The sequence below is a fragment of the Lathyrus oleraceus genome, chromosome 2, assembly GCF_024323335.1.
Source record: "Lathyrus oleraceus cultivar Zhongwan6 chromosome 2, CAAS_Psat_ZW6_1.0, whole genome shotgun sequence".
NCBI classification, from domain to species: Eukaryota; Viridiplantae; Streptophyta; class Magnoliopsida; order Fabales; family Fabaceae; genus Lathyrus; species Lathyrus oleraceus.
The window spans coordinates 492,014,248-492,023,978 of NC_066580.1; the positions used below are offsets into that span (position 1 = coordinate 492,014,248).

General features: G+C 40.0%; 1 long non-coding RNA gene across 1 annotated transcript; it reads right to left on the minus strand.

Moving 5' to 3' along the window:
• Positions 1-7,407: 7,407 nt before the first annotated feature.
• Positions 7,408-9,457, minus strand: LOC127120954 (uncharacterized). The gene is made up of 3 exons (XR_007803280.1): positions 8,745-9,457; positions 7,802-8,042; positions 7,408-7,654 (listed from the first exon to the last, which is right to left on the minus strand). It is a non-coding gene; the product is annotated as an uncharacterized LOC127120954 (long non-coding RNA).
• Positions 9,458-9,731: the final 274 nt, after the last annotated feature.

A 9,731-nucleotide genomic window follows, 5' to 3' on the forward strand; every position in this document is an offset into this window, starting at 1 on the left:
ACCAAAAGGCATTACTACCCATTCGTACGTTCCTATTGCTCCAGGGCAACAGAAAGTTGTTTTAGGAACATCTTCTTCAGCGATAAAAAATTGATTATAGCCAGAGTATCCGTCTAGCATACTTAGATACTCATGGCCTGCTGCAGAATCTATAAGCATTTCTGCCACTGGCATGGGATATTCATCATTTGGGGTAGCCAAATTTAAGTCTCGAAAATCAATGCATACCCTAAGTTTGCCATTTTTCTTAACTACAGGAACAATATTTGCGATCCATTCGACATACCTGGTTGTGCGGATGAACTTGCATTTTAAAAGTCTTTCGACCTCTTCTTTTATTTTCGACAGAATTTCTGGTGCGAAGCGTTGTGGAGTCTGCTTTACTGGCTTCTTTCCTTCCATTATTGGTAGCTGCAGTTCGACCAAACTTCTGTCTAGGCCAGGCATCTCGTCATAATCCCATGCGAAACAGTCTTTGAACTCTTTCAGCAACTGGACTATTTCGACCTTAAACTGGGGGTCCATTTTTGCGCTTATGTAGGTTGGTCTATTTTCTGCCCCCATTCCTAAGTTTATTTCTTCTAATGGATCCTGCGCCACCATCTTCTCGTTAGTTGACACTGGATCTTTCTCGAATCCCAGAGGTTCGTCATCATAAATGGCGTCAAGCTTTTGGTGTTGCCATTCGCCCATTTGGTTGTTATCATGATCTTCTGCAACGTCTCTTTGGGGACATTGTTCGTTGGAATTTTCTTTATTGGCTTTGATAGCCATATATTTTACTTCAGCCTCAAGGGCCTCTTTGAGTTTGTTTTCGGCTATGTAAGTTGTAATTCTTTCGAGCGCTGATTCTTTACTTGTCATCGTCAAATTCGCTTCCCCATCCTGTTGGCGCTATATGAGTAGTTCCCCACATGTAAGATTCTCCAATTACCTCTTTGTCCCACTGAAAACCATGTGTAGGATGAAGGTACATGGAGCAGTAGACGTTGTCTGTTGCTTTTAAGTCGAATTCGGCTGGGCTGCATGGAGGTATGTGAGCCAGGTTCTTGTCGAAGCTTTGACTGTTGACATTGTTTACTTCTGTCATGAAATAGCTTTGATCAGCCTCAATGTTTTCGACAATCCCGTCTGGCATCCAAATGGCTATTCGCTGATGCATTGAAGAAGGTACGACTCCTACACCATGAATCCATTCCCTTCCAAGTAGTAGGTTGTAATTCGCCCTTGAAGCAATGACCATGAACATCGTTGGCCTTGTTATGGTTCCAACGGTCAAATTCACCTGGATAACGCCCATAGTGGTTCCTACTTTTCCTTCGTAGTTCGACAGCACCATGTTGTGAGGTTTTGCGTCTGAATCATCCTTCCCAATCTTCTTTAGCATGAAATGGGGCATCAAATTTACTGCTGCTCCGCCATCTACCAGTATCTTGTTTACACCAACATTCTCCACCTTTCCTTTTATGAACAAAGGCTTCAAATGTGCTTTCATGGAATCATCCGGCCTTTCGAAGAAAGCATTCTGCTCTTAGACGCATCCATTGTTCATGACGTAGTAGCAAACGGGCCTGTGTGCCATTGTTTCCTCTTCCATTTCATCTTCCTCGTCTTCGACCTCCATGACTCTATCATAATCTCTAGGGAGGACATAAACCACATTGCAGATTACATTAAAGGACGCTTTTGAGTCAGATTCGAAGTTGTCCGTTATTTCATCATCTTCTTGAATCTTCTCTTTCGACGCCACTGGTTCGACAATGCTGCCATGATTGATCTGGTGGGAAGTCTCTTTTCTGCTTACTATCTGAAGATTGTTACTAGATTCTACTTTATCTTTGCTGTCAGTGTCTTTCCATTCACGCTCTTTTCTGCAGCCTCTTTTTCTGCCCTCTTCTGCCTCTGGAATCTTCTCCATTGGGATCTTGACATAGGGTTTTTTCCTTTGTAGTTTTCTGAAGGATATGGTCTTGGCTTGTGCTTTTCTATTTCCTTCTTGCCTTCCATCGAAGCGCCTCTCTGAACCTCAAATTTTCTCCATTTTTTCTGCCCTTGGGCATCTCTAATGGGTTGAACCCATTTGTCATCAGTTGCTTTTTTAGATGGTTTGTAAGTGTTATGGTGTCTTTCTCCATGCCTCCATTGATGATGATCACTTCTCCTTGGATCATATCTTGTTGTCCCCCAATTCTCTTTCCTCTTGGCCTTATCCACTGCTTCCAAATTGGTTGCTGCCTTCCTGTCGAAGATTGCACTGCAGCGTGGGCATAACATCACTTCAGTCTTAATTTTTTGGCACCTCTTGATGAATTCCACTAGATTTTCCTCTTCTTTAGGGTACGCCAGCCTTTGGTACTCCTTTCGACGACGATCTTCACCCACTTCTGCTTACTATCTGAAGATTGTTACTAGATTCTACTTTATCTTTGCTGTCAGTGTCTTTCCATTCACGCTCTTTTCTGCAGCCTCTTTTTCTGCCCTCTTCTGCCTCTGGAATCTTCTCCATTGGGATCTTGACATAGGGTTTTTTCCTTTGTAGTTTTCTGAAGGATATGGTCTTGGCTTGTGCTTTTCTATTTCCTTCTTGCCTTCCATCGAAGCGCCTCTCTGAACCTCAAATTTTCTCCATTTTTTCTGCCCTTGGGCATCTCTAATGGGTTGAACCCATTTGTCATCAGTTGCTTTTTTAGATGGTTTGTAAGTGTTATGGTGTCTTTCTCCATGCCTCCATTGATGATGATCACTTCTCCTTGGATCATATCTTGTTGTCCCCCAATTCTCTTTCCTCTTGGCCTTATCCACTGCTTCCAAATTGGTTGCTGCCTTCCTGTCGAAGATTGCACTGCAGCGTGGGCATAACATCACTTCAGTCTTAATTTTTTGGCACCTCTTGATGAATTCCACTAGATTTTCCTCTTCTTTAGGGTACGCCAGCCTTTGGTACTCCTTTCGACGACGATCTTCACCCACTTCAGCTTGGTCTCTCTGAGATACTTCCACCATATTTAACATTTCGTTCGTCAGCAATGCTTAATTCGTTCATTTTCTTAATGAGTCTTTCTTCTTCGACTTCGACACCTCTTGGTATCTGGTCAAACTCCTTTTCTGGGCAGCAACAACCAGACATGTTCCCGGGACTATGTTTGCAACAACACTTGTTCCAACTTCTTTTGGGGTCCTCCATTATTCTGTGCAGGATTCCATTGGTCACAGGCTTCATAGGACCATTCACAACTTCTGCTTTGATTCTTGTGACCTCTTCACTGAAAGGTCCCATAGTGTTGACGCAGTTTGCGACATCACTTGTCTTCATTTGATCAGGATCAAGGCCTTCAGTAGCCTTGTTTTCAACAGTGAGGTCTTCAGTGACCTTGTTTTTGGTAATAGGGAGATTCTCAATTGTCTCAAATGTTTTTTCATTGTTGCTCAAAGGTACATCTCCCCAACCGGTTGGTTGGATTGTGTTGATGTCGATATGAGAGCTTGGCGGCGCATTGTATTTCACGAGATAATCGTACTTCCCACTTGGCTGTCCCAAGCAATCCCAATTCTCTTCTTGTCGAACCATAACATCTTCAGCAGTATCGTCACTGTCCTTTTTGTCGAAACCTTCAGTAGTTTCCATCTTTTTCTGGTCGCCAAAGCATTCAGTAACTTCAACTTCGTTCTGGTTTGCGAGATCATCAGCAATCTCAACCATGTTGATATTTATGTCGAAACCTCCAGCAGCTTCCACCATTTCGAGATTGCCATCAGGAGCAATTTCAACCTCCACCAAGTTCACAATGGATGGTTCAGCCTAATGGGCTTCAACTGGATGCATGGGATTTGAATCAATCCGCATCTGTTGTTTTGGCTTATCACCAAACTTCAGCCTTCCGTCACGGATAACATTTTGAACGAGATCCCTGAAAAGGAAACAACGAGACGTTTTATGGCCCAAAAAATTATGGTATTTACAAAAACCTCTCTTTTTCTGTTGTTCCATAGGCGGTTCTTTAGCGCCTGGTGGTTTTATTAATTGACCATCTTTAACCAACAAATCGAAAATTTCGTCACATTTGGTGATGTCGAACGTGTAAGTTCTTTTGGGGAACTTATCATTGGTTTCGACTGGGTTTCCGTTCGACGGAGTTAATACTTTACACGAATAAGGTGCGCCTTGCTTTAGTTCTGCTAAGTCAATCTCTTGTTCGTCGAAGTTACTTGGTTCGTTTTCGTCGTATTTATCATTTTGACAAACCCCTACATAGGCCACCCTTTCTTTTTTGTTCTTATTTGCTCTGAATTTTTCGTCTCTTAACCTTTCGACTTGTCTCACCCTATCTGCTAATTGTGCCATATCCCTTAGATACTGGGTGTCTAGTTTCTTTCTTATAGAATAATCTAGTCCCCCTGCGGCCATTTCGACTAACTCATGTTCTGGCACCGGAGTGAAACATCTAGCCTTTAGCAATATGAACCTATTTAAATAATCATCTATTGGTTCTGAGTGTTTTCTCTTAACATTGGCTAATTCCTTCAGACTTATTTTGGTTTGTCCCATGTAAAATTGTTCATGGAATAACCTCTCTAATTAGGTCCACGTATACACTGAGTTTGCAGGCAAAGATGTAAATCAAGTAAACGCGTTTTTCGTCAAGGAACTAGGGAAGTATTTTATTTTCAAATTTTCATTACAGGCTATCTCTCCTACTTCGATCAGATAACGTGCTATATGTTCTATGGTAGACTCACTAGTATCCCCTGAGAACTTGGTGAACTTAGGAACTTTCCATCTTGGGGGCAATTCCTCTTGCAGAATATACTCCGACAGTGGGGAAGCGTAACTGGGCCTTTGTAATCCCATGTTCACCCCATTTTGTGCCATTATCGTTTCGACCATGACCGCTAAATTGTTTTCGACAGGCAAGTGATTATACCGGATTCGCTGTTGCAACACCGCATCCGCGTCTTGGCCTCTATGGATTACTATCCTTCTAGGCTCTTGTGGAACAGGGATTTCGACACGAGGCTGTTCGACCACATCCTCTTGGTTTCTGACGTTTGTCTGAGGATTGTCTAACGGTATTTGGTTTATCGTAGGCTCTTCCTGGACCGCTACCGCTGGGTTCTGAACCACTTGTTCTTTGTGTCGAGTTTGAGGGACCCCAAAAAAGTCAGCAATGCACGTCATTTGTGCTGCCAACAATTGGTTTGTTTGGGTGGTGTTTTGTATTAGAGGGTTAAACACCGCCCTCAATTGTTGCGTCAACACTTGGACCATATCATGATTGCTCTCGTCCATTTGTTGCCTAATTACTTGCGCAGAGTTATTCGTTATCGCTTGCATGTAAAGTGGTTGTTGGTTTAGTCTATTCATATTTCCGCCATATCCCGACCCTTGTAAAGGTGAAGACATATTGGCCATAGAATCAGAATACACTACCGGAGAATTGTGTAAATTTTCCATTACCGAAGTTGGCATTCCAAATGGTTGTTCCCTACCAGGCGGAGGCATGGTGAAATTTGTCACAAAAGGCCTAGAAGTGTTTCCCATAGGAGGAGGCGTCCCAACAAGCATTTGTTGCGCCCTAATGGACGATTTAGGCGCATTTTGCGAAATTGAAACCGCCGGTATTGACCCTGTTGACGAAGGCACAGCCTCTGACATAGGGACTGATCCCACATTTCCTCCTGTCGAAGGGATAGGGTTGGATACTGGGATGGCTTCACTTGGATTGGGATTATTTGGAATATTTGGATGACTCGCCATTTTTCTTACTCTTGTTCTCTTAGGTCTTTCTACGTCAGATACGGCTAATTTACCGCTTCTTAGTCTCATGCAACGAAGAGAAAAACCTTGACTAACGCTTATCTAAGTTTTAGATTTCTGCACTGTCCCACTGGGCGTGCCAATTTGTTCGCAGTTGAATTTGGCGAACAACCTCTGGTTTTCCAATACTTGTCGAATTGGGTTACTTGCAGGATCAACCACACAAATCATAGGACATGTGCAAATCTAAATAACTTTGTAAATCTCTAGAACAACTTTTGTATCTTTCATTATATTCACTAAGTCTTTCATGTCGAAAGATATTGATAACAAATGCTTAAATAAAAGTAAACTTAACAAGATTAAGATAAAATGGCGGAATATGACTGACAAAGTATAAAGTGTCGAAAAGGAAATGCAGAAAGATAAATGACTGGTAAATGTAAAGGAAAATTGGTAAAGAACTTTGAATTTTATAAAATAAAACTTTGAAAGAATTGGTGTTTATTTACACGTACATGTTCCATATATGACTCTTTTCTCTCACACGAGTACTTTGAGTATTTGCAGAAATATTGTACAAGTTTTCACACACTTTTTCTGATAACAACTATCCTATTTATATACAAACAAAATAACTGTTACTAACGAACAAATCCTAAAACTGTGAGACTTGGCTTTCTTCCTTTCGCCAGATGCTTCCACGCGTCTTCTGCCAAACGTCACAACTCTTTTGAATTTAAAATTTCCCTTTATGTCGAAATGACGTCTCTCTCCAGACTTTGTCGAATTGTCGAAATACTGTAACATCATCCATGCCTGTCAAAGACGTCTTTCCATCTGCAAACATCTTGTCGAAATGTCGAACCATCATTTTGTCGAAGTGTCGAACAACACTTATCAACTAAACTGTTAATTCCATAACGTCATTTGTCGAAAGAATCATTCTACATGCTAAATCTCATGGCGTCAAAAACGCACGTATGCACCTACATGGTGGAGGTTTCATCTGATTCATGGTTTGGTTCAAGCCTCTATATATACATCCTAGTCAACATTCCTTAGGCCATTGACTTAGGTCTCTTGATGTTTTCAATTGCATAGGCTCATTGATCCTTGATTCCTAACTTATGATTACAATATATCATTGACCTCTTGATCCATTTGTTTGTATTTCATGAGGATATTATGGGTATTTGATCCCTAATTCATCCATGTGTCCTAATTCACTATATTCATGTGATTCAGATGATTAGAGATGATTGGCTTATCCAAGTCTGGTTCCATCTTTATTCATTCATTGATTCCTAATATTGAACATTAATCATTGTGCCATAAACCATGTCTTGTTTACACATGTATAATTTCAAAAACCCACAGTTGACTTTGGTCAACTATTGACTTTTTGGTCAAACAAGTTGACCAAAGTCAACCATCCATTAAAGGGTCGATTTGACTAATGCACCATTGACCATTTGCATTGTTTTCAAGCCATTTTGGTTTAGCCAATGTTCAACTTCATAACCATTTAATCCAAGGGCATGACATAGTATTCTTTTTTCATGTTTGATTCATCCAATCCAAACTCAACCATTCAAGAACCAACTCATTACAAACTTTCATGATTCTTTATGCACAAAACTATCAATACATTCTCCATAAAATGTGAAATTTATTTAATACCATTTCATAAATCTCCGTACAATTTCTAAAGTTCCCATTTTAAGTGCATAAGTTTACATGTTAAGCAAATTACAAAGGTAAATCCAAACAAGTACAAAATAACATGTGATTCTAGTCTTGGCTTTCAATCATTAAGATCCATCTTCATGATCATGCCCTCCATGCTTCATGTCATTTTCCTTCAAGGCCAAGCTATTTCCTCTTCCATGGAATTACCTACGAAACCAAGAAAACCATATTTTAAGATCCACGTTCATTCCAAGTCATGGCATATGCATCAATTCGAAAACATTCCAACATCAAGCCAATATTTTCAAGTCATTACTAATTGAAAATTCAAGTCCTAACCAAAACAACATCAACCTTAAATGCCATTAATAAGTCAGCCCCATTTCATCAAGAAATCATGTTGAACCCAAGTTTCTACTGAGCATTATGGCAGCCATTTCTTTTCTTCGGGCAAACCTTGACATGAAGGTCAACCTGATTCACTTCTGAGCATAATACCTGCAGCACATGCCTTTCCATATACAACATTCAACATATATTTTCATACCATAAGCATCCTACATATTATTTTGACAGCAAAAAGGATTTCAATACCCTGCATAATTGAACAGAAAAAACACATCAAATGCACTCCTATAACTGCTGCATTTTTACAAACAGAACTGAGTTTAAATCTATATTTCACAGTAAATTTCAAAATAATTTCCCAACTAACATCCCTAACCAAACTACACTAGCAGAATGGATTTCATCATATTTTCAGTTAACGAATTCAATGACTAATTCTCACACTAATAGAATTCTCAGCTAACTGATAACTTCCAATAGAGTTTCAATTCAAACTAACCTAACTGCATTCAAACCCTGCTAACTAAACAACTAACTCCTATAACCGAATTTCCATTAATATAACTAACAGAATGTACATTTCAAAAGAGGATGAATTGGATCTGGCATTTCATTTGAATTTGATTCCAACTAACCATCTCATTTACAATAGAATACTACATTTGAAATTGAATTGCATGTAAATTTCTAACAGAATTTTTTAATCCTATATATATTCACTAACAACTTCAGAATGGGGGTTGAGAATTCACTTTTTTTCACACTAGCTTTCTATTCGCGCTTCAAAACAGAGAGAGCATGAAATCAGCAGAAAGTTTCTCCATTCATCTTTATATATAGCATAAAACGCATCAATAATTCACTCCAGATCCACAAAACGCTCCATCAAATTCATACACAATTCGTACAGAAGAAAAAGAATGGAAGTGATTCCAGAATCAGTTCATACCTATTCGTGATTGAAACTTCGAATCCGGTGATTTTTCAATTCGCTTTCAAAAGTCTTCGTTTTTCTTCTTCTGTTTATGCGCAGATGGTGGTAGCATGAGCTGAAGCATCGAGTCTTGGGAGCTTTGAATGGAGGCGAACAATGAAGACCGCGCGGTTGGTGAACGCCACGGACCTGCAAATCGGCGAACCTCTGGAGCTTCGAATGAAAGATGAAGAATGTGAACGCATCGTTGTTGAAATCGATTTTCTCCTCTTGCTCAAACTGAAGCAGGATACAAACGCCATTGATGATAATGAAGATGCAGGAATGAGAAGCGTTCGTCGTGGTTCAAAATTTCTTCGGCTTTGTTTGTGGCTGTTTCAGCTGCATCGCGATTTCCGGTAAGTTTTCTTCTGCTTCTGGTCTCTGTAATCAACGTAAGGTTCTTGAAGTCGCGAGTTTGGATTTTCGTATGAAGTTCTTGGCTTCCATTTAAGCATTCTGAAGTAAGAACAAGGACGACAGAGGATGCGAACAGGATCATGGCGTGGACGATTCCAGATTCGCTCTGGTGCCTGGACTCCGTTGAAGCTTTGGATGCCGAAATGCGTGTTTGAGCAATGGAAGCATGGACTCATTTGCAGCATCGTATTTGGACTTGTTACTATGCATTCCCTTGGTTTAATTCAGGCTGAAGGCCGAAACGGTTTTTCATGGACACCTCCCTCAACGTTGCATTGGCTCGGGCTTCAAGCCCAAGCAGTTAGCTCACCACACCACCAATTCCAGGTTTGCACCCTATGATTATTTAATTAATTCATGTTAATTAGCTTATTAAGGTTTTAGAATTAGGAATAATCATTATGATATTCCGCTTGATTAGGTTAATTAGGATTTTAGGAATAATTAGGATCTTGGATTAATTAGATTTAGAATTTTAGTATTAGAATATTAGGATTATAATTAGAGGTTAATTAGAGTATTGTTTTTAGGTGATTTAGAATT